Source organism: Trachypithecus francoisi, unplaced genomic scaffold (genome assembly GCF_009764315.1).
Source record: "Trachypithecus francoisi isolate TF-2019V2 unplaced genomic scaffold, Tfra_2.0 Lachesis_group13, whole genome shotgun sequence".
Lineage (NCBI taxonomy): Eukaryota > Metazoa > Chordata > Mammalia > Primates > Cercopithecidae > Trachypithecus > Trachypithecus francoisi.
Genome location: NW_022681458.1, coordinates 103,362,172 through 103,380,085, shown reverse-complemented (window position 1 = coordinate 103,380,085; position 17,914 = coordinate 103,362,172). Strand labels below are relative to the sequence as shown.

The window sequence follows — 17,914 nt, the reverse complement described above, 5'->3', positions numbered from 1 at the left end:
TAGTCTCTTCTCGTGTTGCTAATAAAGACATACCTGAGACTGAGTAATATGAAGGAAAGAGGTTTGATGAACTCACAGTTTCACATGACTGGGGAGGCCTCACAATCATGGCAGAAGATGAAAGAAGAGCAAATGGACATTTTACATGGGCAGCCAAGAGAGCTTGTGCAGGGGAACTCCCCTTTATAAAACCATCAGATCTCATGAGACTCACTCACTACCAGGAGAACAGTATGGGGGAAACTGCCCCCATGATTCAAATATCTCCACCGGGCCCTGCCCTTGACGTGTGAGGATTATTACAATTCAAGGTGAGATTTGGGTGGGGACACAGTCAAACCATATAAGCATATTATATTTAAACTGAAGAAAAATCAAAGACAGAAAAACCTTAAAAAGAAGCCAGACTGAGGGTAGAAGGTGGAAGGTACGTTACTTACCTACAGAGTAACAAGGATAAGAGGACTTTTCTTCAGACATCATGCATGTAAGAAGAGAATGAAGTGAAATATTAAAGTGTTGAAAAAAAAAATGAACAGACAAATAAAAACAACCTAGAATTCTGAATCCAGTAAAATTATCCTTCTAAAGTGAACGGGAGTCAGACATGGTGGTATGTGACTGTAGTCCCAGGTGTTCAAGAGATTAAGGAATGAGGATCAATTCTTTGGGCTCAGGAGGGCAAGCCTGGGCAGTATTATGAGGCCCCATCTCAAATAAATTACAGATAGATGACAAGTAGATTAGATAGATAGATAGATACATACATACATACAAACATACATACATACATATATGAAGAGATATATAGATACATAGATACATACATAGACAAAACAGATAGCTAGCTAGCTAAATAGAAAGTTAGACAGTCAGATGTAAAAATAGGCGAAGGAGAAATTAAGACTTTGCCAAATAAAAATAGAGCCAATTTGTCACCAGTAGATCTGACTTGCAAGAGACATTAAAAGTTCTTCAAAGAAAAATGTCATAGGTCAGGAACTGAGATCTGTGTACAAAATAGAAGAGTATTAGAAAAAGAGTAAGTGAAGATTAAATAAAAATTTGTATTTTTCTTACTCTTGATTGAATAGATGTTTGTTTAAAATAATAATGAATGTATTAGGTGGTTATAGCTATGGATAAATGAAATGCAAGGCAGCAATATAATAAGGGAGAGGAATGAGGAATTAGGAATACTGTTACAAGGTGCCTGCACTAGTAGGGATGCAGTACAGTATTATCTGCTAGTCCCACAGATTAGTTGTAAATTTGTATTGCAACTTTAGGCAACCACTAAAAAAACTGAAAGCCCCAGGTAAAGAGTGAGAACATCTTCCTCTTTCTTCCTCCAGCAACTTTGTCTAACTTACTTTTCTGTATCCAGATTCAGTCACCAGATCTCCCAGACTTGGTTTTGGCACATTGGCAGGAAAGACTTACAATGCAATTTTCAATAACTACAAAAGAATGAGAAGAAAGCTGAACCATGAAATTTCAAAGATGCAATATGCTCTTTATTTTGGTTTAATCAGAGTGGGAAAAAAACAGAAATATAAAAAAATATATCCTATAGAACAGAGCAGGATGTTTAGGTTTTGTACACCACATTGTTCAAAAAAGTCCTTGACTTAGAACAGACTATTCTGAAATGTGAATATGCAACCTAGAGGTTTTTGATCTCAGATGAATCTTGTTAACTAATCATAAGTGCATGCCTGCCTACCGTATTCATTAATAGCTACAAGAAAATTAGTGTGTTTAAAAGTATGGGTGCTTCGTATAAGGAGTAAGGAAAGGATCCAGTTTCAGCTTTCTACTTATGGCTAGCCAATTTTCCCAGCACCATTTATTAAATAGGGAATCCTTTCCCCATTTCTTGTTTCTCTCAGGTTTGTCAAAGATCAGATGGCTATAGATGTGTGGTATTATTTCTGAGGACTCTGTTCTGTTCCATTGGTCTATATCTCTGTTTTGGTACCAGTACCATGCTGTTTTGGTTACTGTAGCCTTGTAGTATAGTTTGAAGTCAGGTAGCATGAGGCCTCCAGCTTTGTCCTTTTGACTTAGGATTGTCTTGGCAATGCGGGCTCTTTTTTGGTTCCGTATGAACTTTAAAGCAGTTTTTTCCAATTCTGTGAAGAAACTCATTGGTAGCTTGATGGGGATAGCATTGAATCTATAAATAACCTTGGGCAATATGGCCATTTTCATGATATTGATTCTTCCTATCCATGAGCATGGTATGTTCTTCCATTTGTTTGTGTCCTCTTTTATTTCACTGAGCAGTGGTTTGTAGTTCTCCTTGAAGAGGTCCTTTACATCCCTTGTAAGTTGGATTCCTAGGTATTTTATTCTCTTTGAAGCAATTGTGAATGGAAGTTCATTCATGATTTGGCTCTCTGTTTGTCTGTTACTGGTGTATAAGAATGCTTGTGATTTTTGCACATTAATTTTGTATCCTGAGACTTGCTGAAGTGGCTTATCAGCTTAAGGAGATTTTGGGCTGAGACAAGGGGGTTTTCTAAATATACAATCATGTCATCTGCAAACAGGGATAATTTGACTTCTTCTTTTCCTAACTGGATACCCTTGATTTCTTTCTCTTGCCTGATTGCCCTAGCCAGAACTTCCAACACTATGTTGAATAGGAGTGGTGAGAGAGGGCAACCCTGTCTTGAGGCAGTTTTCACAGGGAATTTTTCCAGTTTTTGCCCATTCAGTATGATATTAGCTGTGGGTTTGACATAAATAGCTCTTATTATTTTGAGGTACGTTCCATCAATACCGAATTTATTGAGTGTTTTTAGCATGAAGGGCTGTTGAATTTTGTCAAAAGCCTTTTCTGCATCTATTGAGATAATCATGTGGTTCTTGTCTTTGGTTCTGTTTATATGCTGGATTACGTTTATTGATATGCGAATGTTGAACCAGCCTTGCATCCCAGGGATGAAGCCCACTTGATCATGGTGGATAAGCTTTTTGATGTGCTGCTGGATCCGGTTTGCCAGTATTTTATTGAGGATTTTTGCATCGATGTTCATCAGGGATATTGGTCTAAAATTCTCTTTTTTGTTGTGTCTCTGCCAGGCTTTGGTATCAGGATGATGTTGGCCTCATAAAATGAGTTAGGGAGGATTCCCTCTTTTTCTATTGATTGGAATAGTTTCAGAAGGAATGGTACCAGCTCCTCCTTGTACCTCTGGTAGAATTCAGCTGTGAATCCATCTGGTCCTGGACTTTTTTTGGTTGGTAGGCTATTATTATTGCCTCAATTTCAGAGACTGCTATTGGTCTATTCAGGGATTCAACTTCTTCCTGGTTTAGTCTTGGAAGAGTGTAAGTGTCCAGGAAATTATCCATTTCTTCTAGATTTTCTAGTTGATTTGCGTAGAGGTGTTTATAGTATTCTCTGATGGTAGTTTGTATTTCTGTGGGGTCGGTGGTGATATCCCCTTTATCATTTTTTATGGCATCTCTTTGATTCCTCTCTCTTTTCTTCTTTATTAGTCTTGTTAGTGGTCTGTCAATTTTGTTGATCTTTTCAAAAAACCAACTCCTGGATTCATTGATTTTTTGGAGGGTTTTTGTGTCTCTATCTCCTTCAGTTCTGCTCTTATCTTAGTTATTTCTTGCCTTCTGCTAGCTTTTGAATGTGTTTGCTCTTGCCTCTCTAGTTCTTTTAATTGTGATGTTAGAGTGTCAATTTTAGATCATTCCTGCTTTCTCTTGTGGGCATTTAGTGCTATAAATTTCCCTCTACACACTGCTTTAAATGTGTCCCAGAGATTCTGGTATGTTGTATCTTTGTTCTCATTGGTTTCAAAGAATATTTTTATTTCTGTCTTCATTTCGTTATGTACCCAGTAGTCATTCAGGAGCAGGTTGTTCAGTTTCCATGTAGTTGAGCGGTTTGGATTGAGTTTCTTAGTCCTGAGTTCTAGTTTGATTGCACTGTGGTCTGAGAGACAGTTTGTTATAATTTCAGTTCTTGTACATTTGCTGAGGAGTGCTTTACTTCCAATTATGTGGTCAATTTTGGAATAAGTGCGATGTGGTGCTGAGAAGAATGTATATTCTGTTGATTTGGGGTGGAGAGTTCTATAGATGTCTATTAGGTCCGCTTGGTGTAGATTAATTCAAGATGGATTAGAGACTTAAATGTTAGACCTAATACCATAAAAACCCTAGAAGAAAACCTAGGTAGTACCATTCAGGACATAGGCATGGGCAAGGACTTCATGTCTAAAACACCAAAAGCAACGGCAGCAAAAGCCAACATTGACAAATGGGATCTCATTAAACTAAAGAGCTTCTGCACAGCAAAAGAAACTACCATCAGAGTGAACAGGCAACCTACAGAATGGGAGAAAATGTTTGCAATCTACTCATCTGACAAAGGGCTAATATCCAGAATCTACAAAGAACTCAAACAAATATACAAGAAAAAAACAAACAACCCCATCAAAAAGTGGGCAAAGGATGTGAACAGACATTTCTCAAAAGAAGACATTCATACAGCCAACAGACACATGAAAAAATGCTCATCATCACTGGCCATCAGAGAAACGCAAATCAAAACCACAATGAGATACCATCTCACACCAGTTAGAATGGCAATCATTAAAAAGTCAGGAAACAACAGGTCCTGGAGAGGATGTGGAGAAATAGGAACACTTTTACACTGTTGGTGGGATTGTAAACTAGTTCAACCATTATGGAAAAGAGTATGGCAGTTCCTCAAGGATCTAGAACTAGATGTACCATATGACCCAGCCATCCCACTATTGGATATATACCCAAAGGATTATAAATCATGCTGCTATAAAGACACATGCACATGTATGTTTATTGCGGCACTATTCACAATAGCAAAGACTTGGAATCAACCCAAATGTCCATCAGTGACAGACTGGATTAAGAAAATGTGGCACATATACACCATGGAATACTATGCAGCCATAAAAAAGGATGAGTTTGCGTCCTTTGTAGGGACATGGATGCAGCTGGAAACCATCCTTCTTAGGAAACTATCACAAGAACAGAAAACCAAATACCGCATGTTCTCACTCATAGGTGGGAACTGAACAATGAGATCACTTGGACTCGGGAACGGGAACATCACACACTGGGGCCCATCATGGGGAGGGGGGAAGGGGGAAGGGGGAGGGACTGCATTGGGAGTTATACCTGATATAAATGATGAATTGATGGGTGCTGATGAGTTGATGGGTGCAGCACACCAACATGGCACAAGTATACATATGTAACAAACCTGCACGTTATGCACATGTACCCTAGAACTTAAAGTATGATTAAAAAAAAAAGTATAGGTGCACTGGTAGATGAAGAAATTAGTAATTATTTTGTACACAATTTTTTTTCTCATTATATGCACATTCTTTCATCATTCAAGTCATGTCTCTATGAGGTTTTTTTTTTTTTTTTTTGAGTCTGAATCGTGCTCTGTTGCCCAGGCTGGGGTGCAGTGGCCGGATCTAGGCTCACTGCAACTTCTGCCTCCCGGGTTTATGCCATTCTCCTGCCTCAGCCTCCCGAGTAGCTGGGACTACAGGCGCCCATCACCTCGCCGGGCTAGTTTTTTGTATTTTTTAGTAGGGACGGAGTTTCACCGTGTTAGCCAGGATGGTCTCGATCTCCTGACCTCATGATCCGCCCGTCTCGGCCTCCCAAAGTACTGGGATTACAGGCTTGAGACACCGCGCCCAGCCTCTATGAGCTTTAAAGCAAAATTATGAAAAACTAAGATAGAAGATTTAAACTGTAAATTGGTTTAAATCAACAACAATAAAATCTATCCATTTCAGATGAATGCGACTACAAAGTGGAGAAAAATAGTTATAGACTTAAAGAAATTGTGTGATCATAATTTATTTCTTTTTCTAGCCAAACCAAATATGAGTTGGACTGATTCACACGTTTTATGCTATTGGTATTGAAATGAGTATTTCAATTATCATTTCCTGCAATCTCTAATCAGAAATCCAATCTGTTCTTTTAGAAAAAGCTCCTAGCTTAAAAAATTTTAATCTCTGCAAAACTGTTTTACACTCACATTGTTTTCTTTAATAGCCCCATTCTCTTAGCTGCTAAAGTTTTATGTGTATTTATGTAAGGCATGGAGTGTATTATGCATTATGCATCCTGCTGTTAGCTTCAAGGGAACAAGGCAGTGCTCTGTGAATGCAAGGGTTATCTATTAAAAGTTTATGGATGACTCTGCATCTTTTCTCCAAATTAGTAATGATTTTTCAAGCTGAAAAAAGTAGATCCTGATGTGAGAAGAGAAAACATGAAAGGACAAAAATAAAAATATTTCTGTTCCAAAATATATCGCCATTTATTTTATCTTGAATTTGAGATTTTATTTCAGTCAGGATCCAAGTATCATTTCCCAGGGCCCACAAAGTAAACTTCATAAAGTGCATCACCCCTCTCTTCCCACCCTTCTGGTGTGAGGTGTTATCATATCTCCTGCACAGACCTTCTACTTTATCTTCCTGCTTCTGCCCTTCCCTGTAGTCTACCCTAAACACTGTGGCCAGAGTAGTTATTTTTAACATGCAAGAATTTAGGGAGACCATGGGATCTCTGCTCAGCATCCTCCTTTCCTCCCTAAATTCTCAAATATCTCCCTAAACCTTCCCAAACCTTCCCAAGAGTTTCCAAAGGTCTTCAAGGGCCTCTGCATCCTGCACACCTCTTTCTTCTCCCTCTGACTTTTGTGTTATTCGTTTCCTCTCTCACACTGCTCCTGCCACTATAGCTACTGCTTTCTCTAGAAGACACTAGGCACACTCCTGCCTCAAGGTATTTGTGCTGCCTATCCCTTTTGCTGAGAAAGCTCCTTATGCCAAACCCAGCATGGCTAACTTCTTCACCTCTTTTAGATATTTGCACAGGCGTCACCATTCCCAGGATGCTACCTTGAATCCTTAAAGTAGTGATATAGTTTGGATGTTTTTTCTCTTCTAAATCTCATATTCAAATGCAATCCCCAGTGTTGGAAATGGACCTGGTGGGAGGTGTTTACATCATGGGGGCCAATCCTTCATAAATGGTCTGGTGCCATTCTCACAGTAATGAGTTATTTCTCCCTCTATGAGTTCAGGTGGCATCTGGTTGTTTAAAAGAGCCTAGGACTTCCTCATCTCTCTCTTGCTCCTGTTGTCACCATGTAGCCACCTGCACCCCCTTCACCTTCTGCTATGATTGTGAGCTCCCTGAGGCCTCACCAGAAGCAGATGCCAGTACCAGACTTTCTGCACAGCTTGTATAACAGTGAGTCAAAATAAACACCTCTTTGTAAATTACCCAGCCTCTGGTATATCTCTATAGCAATGCAAGAACTGACTAACAGAAGTCACTCAACCCGTATACTTACATTTTGGGTCCTCCTACTCCATTTTAATTGTCCTTGTATATTCCTTTTTGCTGTCGTTGTTGCTTTTTCCCCAGCTACAATTTAAGAACCACAAGATTAGGACGCTTCGATCTTTGTTACCTGATATTCCCAGCACCTAGAATACAACCCAGCAAATTTTAGTCACGGAAAACATTTGTTTAATCAAATTGCTGAATTTCTTGACACCTTCTCCACTAGTCTGCTCCCCAGCACTCAATTATTTGCTATACATTTGATCCTTTACCATGTACACAGCCTTACAGGTAATAAAAAAGAAATCCTTTTAATTCCTATTGCTATATTTTTAATAAATTATAACTTTCTGGTTGATGGCCGCAATAATAGATGATGCAAGCTGTGTATTTAAAACTTTTTCCAAATGAGCAACAAAACAGAAAACTAATATAAAACCTCACATTTTATATTTCTACCCACTCCATTTCTTCTGATAAGGACCAGAGATCAACAATAGTTTTAAATAGCAAAATCTGTCATCAGTTGAGGCTAAGAAACTGGGCCTTTGTAAAACATGAATCAAATAGAATGGTATTGGCACAATTTTCCCTACAAAATATTTAACATTTCTATTTATACTAAAATATTGACATTTCTTTGATTCTGAAAGAATTGTGACATTGAGTCATCTTGTGCTGCAAAAGGAATCAGTCTTTCTTCACTGAAATCAATTGTCGGAGACTGACAGTTTTGGAACACTGGATGACAGACTGCTATCCTTTTGCTTCCTTTTGGTATGTCAGTTTTATTTCCATATATAGCTGATTGCCTGATTTTCATTCATATGCACATTGAAGATGTTGTCATTGGTATGATGTGCAGAAAATTAAAATCTTACACATTACTCATTTGGAGATCTAAAAATATTGAAATAAATCATCCTTGAATGTCCGGGTGATGTTGCATGGCCGATTCACCCTCTATTCACATGTAGTTGAAATAACATTTCACATTAAGAAGTATAAATCTTAGCTACTCTTCACCTATCAATCCTAGATTTCGCCTCCTGATAAAAAGTACCCTACCTTTATTCTCTAGAAAGCAGAGAGTCATTTTTTGTCTAATTCTGACTGGCAGTAGACTTGCAGCATGAAAAGTTGCTCTCCAAACCTCCTCAAACAAATAATAAGGCATTGTTGGAGTGCAAAGTAGAGTTTGCCATGTCTTCCTATGGTTGTCAATTTAAGCATTAATCATACCTTACATGCATTCTACGGCTTCAAAGGATTTCCCACTTTTTATCTTTATGTAACTGTATAATTGTCCTGTTGAAAACATGATGCATGTTATTCCCCAAATGTTATATAGAAAGAAACTAAAACCCAAAATGGTCAAATGATTTCTGTAAGGTCAAACTCTGAGGTAATTGTATGTTAGGGAATAAACCTGGATACCTTGACTTTCAGCCCTGTATTTTTTATGTTAGTCAGTGTGTTGCACGGTATACATGCAGAGTCATCCCTATGATGAAACATAAATGAAATTAGAAATTCAAAGCACTTATTAATTCTCACCTCTTAAACATCTCCACTATTACTTACGGTTGTCCCCAGAAAGTCTTCAGATGTGCTTACAGACAAACCTGTACTTGCCTTTCCTAGGAGCTCTTCTGCCAGGCTGTACTGGCTTGTCCCAGGTTCACTGAGTCAAACACCACCTCACGTGTGTGTTCAGCTAATTCTTCTTTAAAAAATAATTGTTTCACTGAGCCTGCTCTCTCCCAAAGCCCAACCAACATCCTGCTACTTCCTGTTGATTCTAACGGAAAATGATCTCTGAAGAAATGGGGAGAATGGCCTCTTCTCCATGAGATTCTTTCCTGATTCATGGTATCGGACTGGGAACAGAAGCTTCACTATCTTCCTCCTTTTCCCAGTCTCTATTTTCTCTTAATCATAGCAGATGAAAAGATGTACAACATCATTAATTACTAGGACAATGCAAGTTAACACCACAATGAAATGTCTCCTCACATCCATTAGGGTATGTATTCTATGACAGTATTCTACGACATTTGGACTTTCGTACTCTGACTAGAAAAGCAACTTTTCTGTGCTTTGAAGATTTACAATATCTATATAATATTATTAAATATGTACAGTTGATCCTTGAGCAACATGGGAGTTAGCAGTGCCAACCTCCTACACAGTTGAAAATCCATATATGTTTTGACTTCCCAATAATTTAATAACTTATAGCATACTGTTACTGGAGGAAGGCTTAACCTAAAAAGTCAGTTAACACATATTTTGTATAATATATGTATTACATACCATATCTTACAATAATCTACAGAAAAGAAAACGTTATTAAGAAAATCATAAGGAAGAGAAAATGTATCTACTATTCATTTAGCAGAAGTAGTAGATCATCATGGAACTCATCATCCTCAGCATCTTCACATTGAGTATGCTGAGGAGGAGGTGAATAAAGAAGGGTTAGTCTTGATGTCTCAGGAGTGGGTGAAACAGAAGGGAATTCAAGTATAAGTGGACCTAGGCAGCTCAGTGGGTTTGTTCAAGGGTGAACTGTATTTGAAATTTGTTTTTCATACTATATACCTTATGGTTTTCATGTTTGTCCATGTTTGAGATATCTCATTTATTGCATATTAGAATATGAGATACAAGCATCTTCAATATTATTGTTTTGTCAAATTGTGTTTTGTAGTAGTTATAACTTAGTAATTACTACAAAGTTGCAAGTACAATTACTGCAAATTATAACTACTACCAGTAGTCATAAATACCACTACTATCACATAATCGTTATAACTCACAATCTCATGTTGCTCATGAGTAATATGTAAATATGCTTATTTCCCTGTACCCTTACCAGCAACTGACATTATTGAATTAATTTTTTGTCCAATCTGATAGGTGAGAAATTGTATATCATGGTTTTAATTCACATTTCGTTGATTAAGAGTGAGATGGAGAATCTCTTAATATGCGTATTTACCATTTGGTTTCTTCCCATGTAAATTGCTTTAATAAATTTTCAAAATCAAATCATCCTTGTAGTGTGAGATAAATACTTTTTAGATTTTTAATACATTTCTAAATTGAATTTTCTACTATTTTATTTAGTATTACTATTTTATTTAGTATTCATGTTTATACCTGAAACTGGGACATAATTTTAGTTACCTGGATTTTTGTTTCTGGTTTTGAATTAGAATTATATTTGCATTTTGAAGGTATCCAGGAAGTGTTCTACTATAGAAAAAGATTATCCGTTTCTTGAAGGTTTCATAGAATTTCCTGCAACTGGTGGCTATTTTTGAGGATGAAGGAGTGGGGAAATTGTGAAGTTCTTCCTCCTTTTTTGATAATTTTACATTCTTCTAGTTTTTGTTACATTTAAAAGTATTGTTCCCATTAAATTTTGAATCGATACACAATGTATTCATACCATGCATAATTAAGAAGCATAACGTCTTCATCTTGATCTTTCCTGTCCTTTCAGCAGTGTATGATACAATTCATAAGTTCCTTTCCAAGACTACAGGCTCCTCTGTGCTGTTTGCCCTGAGACTTCTTCATTCTGTGTAGCTTCCACTCAGGTCCTCCTCATTCATCTCACTTTTATTTACCTGGAGTTACCCTGTAGTCAGCCCTGACGTCTCTTCAGTCCACACTCATTGTTATCTTTTTTACACTCATTAACTGGTGATATCACCCAGCCTCATGTTTTCATATCTGCAGCTCTGACCTCTTCCCTATATCCCAGACTCATATATCCAAGTGGCTACTTCATGTGTCCACCTAAATATTCAATAGGCATCACAGATTTAAAATGTCCAAACTTATGACCTGGTTTTACCCACTGAATTACTGTTATTCTAGTCTTCTCTCATAATTAACAGCAACTCTTCCGTGATTGCAGTCTTGGGAGAAACGTTGAGCCAAAGAACTCAGCTAAACCTTGCCTAAATTCCTGACCCACAGACACCATGGGATGATTAATGTTGATGTTTCATGTTTCTAAATTCTGGTATGTTTTCTACACCAATAAATACTACAGTCATGTACCACATAGCAATATCTGCTTAGTGATGGACTGCATATACAATGATGGTTCCATAAGATTATAATGGAGTTGAAAAATTCATATTGCCTACTAAGTTATAGTATTTTAGCACAATGCACTACTTATGTGATTGTGGTGATGCTGGTGCAAACACATCCACTGCACTGCCAGTTGCAGAAAAGTTTTTAGACATAAAATTATACTTGATGATAATAATAATTGATGAAGTTACAGGTATAGGCATTTACTCTACTATACTTTTTGTTTTTATTTTAAAGTGTACCCCTTCTACTTACTTTAGAATGTACCCCTTCTACTTATAAAAAAAAAAGTTGGCCTGGCTTGGTGGCTCATGCCTGTAATCCCAGCACTTTGGGAGGCTGAGGTGGGCACATCACTAATGATAGTGATATTGAAAATAGTGATATTGATGATTCTGACTCTGTGTAGGCCTGGGCTAAGGTGTGTTTGCATCTTAGTTTTTAATAAAGATGATTAAATGGTAAAAATGAAAAAGTGGGAAATTTTAAAAACAGAAAAAAGCTTATAGAAAAAGGATATAAGAAAATAGTTTTGTACAGCTGTAAAATGTGTTTGTGTTTTAAGGTGTTATTAAAAAGAGTCCATATGTTTTAAAAAATTAATAGTTTATAAAGTAAAAGAGTTACAGTAGCCTAAGTAATTTACGATTAAGAAAAGAAAATTTTTATAAATCTGTGTAGACTATGTATACAGTGTTTGTAAAGTCTATAGTCGTGTACTATAATGGTCTAGGCCATCACGTTCACGAACCATTCACTCACTGACTCACTCAGAAATACTTTCAGTTCCCTGAGCTACATTCATGGTAAGTATACAGGTGTATCCTTTTTTTTATCTTTTAACCCACACTTTTACTGTACCTCTTCTGTATTGTTTTGATACAAATGCTTACCATTGTATTACAATTATCTGCAGCAGTCAGTACTGCAACATACTATATAGGTTTGTAGCCTAGGAGTATTAGGCTGTAACATATAGCTTAGGTGTATAATAGGCTGTACCATCAAGTTTGTGTAAGGACACCCTATGATGTTCATGCAATGATGAAATCACTTCATAAGGCATTTCTCAGAACATATCCCCATCCTTAAATGACACACAACTGTGATACAAAGTATATTCCATCTTTTTAAAATTATTTGAAAAGACTTGTATAAGATTGATACTACTTCTTCTTTCAATAGAGTGTACATACATAAAACATTTGTCCTAGAGCTTTCTTTGTGGAAAGGTTTATAATTACATTTTAAAAATTTCTTTCATGGTCATTTTAACTATTTCTCCTACTGTATTTTATTTGCGAAATAACTTACGTGATTAGAAACTGTAGTTTTAAGATGAATGCAGAAAATGATTTAAATGATGATAATGGTGAATAATTATTACTTTCTTAGGGTCATCATGTCACAGATGGAAGAAGGTCAAGACTGATGAATATTATGCTTCTTCAAACTTTCTTAACGGTAAGGATTTTATCTCCTTCTAACCACAGATCATTATAATATCCATTTCAACTCTATGGGTCTTACAGTTAAAAAAAAAATCCTCCAGGTTTCTGAAATGAATATTTTGCTTTAATTGTATCACAGTAGTCCCTCTTCATCTTTGTTGCTTTAATTGTATTACAGTAGTTCCTCTTTATCTTTGGGGTATATGTTCAGTGACCCTCAGTGGATGCCTGAAATCAGAGATAGGACTGAACCCTACATACATTATTTTTTTCTATACATATTTACCTATGGTAAAGTTTAATTTATAAATTAGACACAGTAAGAGATTAAAACAATCATTAATAAAATAGAACAAGGTTAACAATACATTGTTCAAATTTTCACTAATAGAAGATTTGTTCTTACCGTAGTTCTTAGCAACCTCAGCATATGATTATTTATCTTTCCTGGTTAAATTAAGAACTTTCACCTTTTCTCTTAAAGGAAGCATTTTACAGCTTCTCTTTGGCATATCTGAACTGCCAGTGTCACTACTCTTCAGGTTTGGAGACATTGTTAAGTAATATATGGGTCACTGTAACACAAGCATCATGGCAATTGCAGGACAGTCTCTCTGATCACCAAGAAGGCTTTTAAGTGACCAACGGGTGGGGAGCATCTACATCATGGATCCAGTGGGATGGAGCAGAATGATGTGAGATTTCATCATGCTACTCAAAAACTTATGAATTTTATATTTCTAGAATTTTCCACTTAAAATTTCAGACCACAGTTGATTTTAGGTAACTGGCACCACAGATATCAAAACTCTTGATAAGGGGGGAATTACTATATTGTTGTAATATTTCATCATCTCAAAGCTGTCCCAAATATATTAATATAAATACGGGCTACAAAATACTGCTTGATTCCAAATTCAACCAAAAGCCCAAGTAGGCTTTTAACAAATATTGTTAATATTTTAATTTACATTATATTTGTTTTTAAAAGTTAAATGTTGGATATAAACATTTATAATATAGATTTTGTAAATGATATATCTACTACATTGAATCAGTCTTTACGTTGCATGTCATTTTCCCAAAAGGTCAAAAATAACAAAAAAAATGTTTAAAGTATACAATTATTTGAATAAGCAGCATTCTATTAAAGGACATTGAAGAGTATATTTTTGAGCATCTTGTAATTTGGAATTTTGAGCACTTCTGTAATTTGTACAACAGCACTTTTATTTAGTTTAAATCAGAATCAGTCTATTTGTAAGTATTTTGACACACAAAAAAACTGTAAGCAGCTAGTGTGTACACCTAAAATATTAGTTCTATGAAATGGCTTTCAAACAAGCGTTTTTGCTATAATTCAGAGAAACTTTGATACTCTAAATAGACATTTGTAAACATTTAGCTACCCAGAAAGTTTGTAAAACAGCCCAGCACCTTTTCCTCTTAGTCCCCTAAGTTCAGTATATTCACTCTTTTTCAGTAAATGAAAACTTCAGGATAAAATTACCTTGGTAAATAGGGTGACACAAGAGCAATGGGAATTGACTGCTTCAGTTGTCTTCCTTGATATTTTTTTTTCTCTTGTCAGAACAAATTTTCATTCCTACTGTCTGTTATACCTGCTGAGTTTGGTGCTCCATAGCATGGCAAAAATGTCCACCTCTCCTCTGCACACGCATATCCTACTCTAAACTTCAGCTTGTCTCATTTGCCATTCATGACACATATGATTTCGATTTGATTAAAAAAATTACTAATTTTTTTTGTTGTTGCTATTATTACTTTTTGTTAGCCTCTAAACATTTATTTCAGTGAGGTGTGAGGTATAAAGAGGGCAGAGAAACAAATATGTGTTCTCTATTTGCTACGCTGAATTTTTTTAATAGTTGTAATAGTCATTTTATTAAATTTACTAGGCAGAAATTTATTTCTATTTTGTAATATTTTTTCTTCTAAAAGTCAGGCTGCATTAAAAATCAAGTTTCTAAAAGGTGCCAGGCCCTGTCGATTGTAGATTCTGATGTATTACAGATCTGGTGCATAAGGCAAACAATTTAATTTTTAGAATAAAGTAAAGGAAACATCGTTGTAACATTGAAATGGTTAAAAATTTCTTAATCCAAAACTAAAAGTGTCAATCACAGAAAAGATAATTTAACCTATATAGACTCTGTAAATGTTGTTAATCATAAGAGAGTTGAAAGGCAACCCACATCATGGAAATAAATACTTAGAGTGCATACAGATTAAAGAAATACAAATCATGACAAAAAGAAAAGTGGGCTAAAATATTTGAACAAATTCTTATAAAACATGCCATCCATATAGGAGGAGGAGAAGGAGGAGGAGGAGGAGGAGGAGAAAGAGAAGGAGAAGGAGAAGAAGGAGAAGAAGGAGAAGAAGGAGAAGAAGAAGAAGGAGAAGAAGAAGAGAGTAGAAAGGAAAGGGGGAAGAGGAGAAAAAAAGAAAATCAGATTAACTCATTAAACTCTAGAAGGTACAAATTAATACCATAATGAGATACATTGCTCACTTATTCGAATCCAAAATTGAAATACACAAATTTTGATAAGGACATGGAGAAAAAGGAAATGCACACTCTGCTGGTGGGAGAATAAGCTGTAAACCACTTTGGAAAAGAGTTGGCTATGTCTCTACTAAAGTTAAACATATGCACATTGTAAAACCCAGCAATTCCATTCCCGGGTATATACATAAAACCATTTTCTTAAAAGTAAAATGTATGTATTGAATGTTCATGGAAGCACCACTCTTAACAGCCCCAACCTGAGATAATTCAAACACTCTACGATAGAATGCATTTTTTTAAGTGTGGTATATTCACAAGATACATTAATATGCAGCAATGAAAACAGATAACCTAAAATTACATGCAAAAATATGAAAGAATCTCACAAATATGACACTGAAAAAAGAATACAAACACAAAAATCTGTGTTTTATGTAATTCTGTGAATATATTGTTCATATAAACTGTAAAAATTATATTAATAGGCAAAATTCATCTATGCTATTAGATGAAGAACATTCTTGGGTGGAGATAGGGGCTCTTTGGAGGATTTTCTAGTTGTTAATTTGGGTGCTGGTTTCACAAATGTTTTCAACTTATAAAAATTCATGGACATTTTATGTATAATTTTCATTAAGTTTATGATACTTTAATAAAAAGTTTAAAATATAAAAATTTAGCAAGAGTAGAAAGAGGAGGACACAGTTAATGATAAAATAAATTTCATTTTGTATTCATAAATGTTGAAATGTGTGTTGGGTAACTAAGAGTTCATTCTACTGTTCTTCCTACTTTTGTGTAAAATGAAATCTTTTCATAATAAAAAAGGTAAAACATAGGTAAAAAGTAAAAACGAAAGAACTTCTTACCTGCAGATATATCTCTGGATCTGAGATTAATACCACCATGAAATAACCACTGAAAAAGTTAAAGTATTTGATCATGATGTTCACCGATATATCTAAAGTGCCTAGAACAGTGCACAGCCTATAGTAGGCACACAATAAGCATTTGCTAAATGAAATAATGATTGAACCTGGAAGGCCGCTCTAGAGCTGAAGAGGGAAAGCTTCATTTTTTTCCCTCTGAAGGTTCCCTAAAAATGAACTGATGAAAGGCAGATTAACAGGAGAAAAAGGCAACCAAAATTTATGTAATGTGTACAGGGGAAAATCACAGGAGAGTGATTATTCCATAACTAATCAGATCTGGATGCTAATATACCTTTCTTCGTCAAGGAAGGAGAGAGGCGAAATGTGGCAACATTGAGAGGTGGAAATAATTTTTTAGGAGGAACAAATGGGCCTGGCACTCTTGAGAGGTGACAACGTGCTAGCAGCCCTCCCTAGATCTTGGCGCCTCCTCTAACTCAGCGTCTGCTCTAGCCGGGCTCCACCAGCCCTTCAGCCGGCTGCTGCCCTGTCGGGGCCACTCTCCAGGGCTGGCTGAGGCCGGAGCCGGCTCCCTCTGCCGGCGGGGAGGTGTGGAGGGCAAGACACGGGCGGGAGCAGGGGGCGGCGCTAGCGGTAGGGCGGCGGTTCCGGTTGGGCGCCTGCCGGCCAGGCACGCACTCTGCGCGGCGGGCAACATGCCGGCGCCTGCTGGGCTTCATCAGGGGACCAGCTCCCTCTGGGCTGCCTGAATGCCCGGGCTGGGTGCCGCAAAGTCCCGCGGCGAGTGCTAGTGAGAGGTGACGGGTGTAGAGTTGGGCTTCTGGGCTTCTGGGACGCGTGTAGAGTTGGAGAACTTTTCTATCTGGCTAAAGGTTTGTAAAAGGACCAGTCAGTGCCCTCTGTCTAGCTAATCCGGTGGGGACTTGGAGAACTTTTGTGTCTAGCTAAGGGTTGTAAACACACCAATCAGCTCTCTGTAAAATGGACCGATCAGCAGGATGTGGGTGGGGCCAGAGAAGGGAGAAAAGGGCCACCAGGGCGGGCAATGGCACCTGTCTTGGATCTCCTTCCACACTGTGGAAGCCTTGTTCTTTTGCTCTTCCCAATAAATCTTGCTGCTGCCCACTCTTTGGGTCTGTGTAGCCTTTAACCGCAAAGGTCTGCAGCTTCCCTCCTGAGACCAGCCAGACCACGAACCCACCAGAAGGGAGGTATAACTCCAGACGAGCCACCTTTAAGAGTTGTAACACTCACTACTAAGGTCTTCAGCTTCACTCCTGAGGTCAGCGAGACCACGAACTGACCAGAAGGAAGAAACTATGGACACATTTGAACGTCTGAAGGAACAAACTCCAGACACACCATCTTTAAGAACTGGAACACTCACCATGAGGGTCCATGGCTTCATTCTTGAAGTCAGTGAGACCAAGAAATCACTAATTCTGGGCATACTCATACAGTGGTTAGTAAATTAATATCTTTGAGAACGGAATGGACCTGGAGGAAATAGACAATGGCTCATG

General features: G+C 37.1%; 1 long non-coding RNA gene across 2 annotated transcripts in view; it reads right to left on the bottom strand.

The window, feature by feature from the left end:
* Nucleotides 1–16,970, bottom strand: part of LOC117095413 — a 34,246-nt gene extending 17,276 nt beyond the window's left edge. Inside the window, exons 1-2 of one of the 2 annotated variants that reach the window (XR_004441967.1) lie at nt 16,723–16,970; nt 7,406–7,541 (exon numbers count right to left, since the gene is read on the bottom strand). This is a non-coding gene — a long non-coding RNA (uncharacterized LOC117095413). The remainder of the gene's footprint in view (nt 1–7,405; nt 7,542–16,722) is intronic. The other variant, XR_004441966.1, reaches the window with a different exon arrangement.
* Nucleotides 16,971–17,914: the final 944 nt, after the last annotated feature.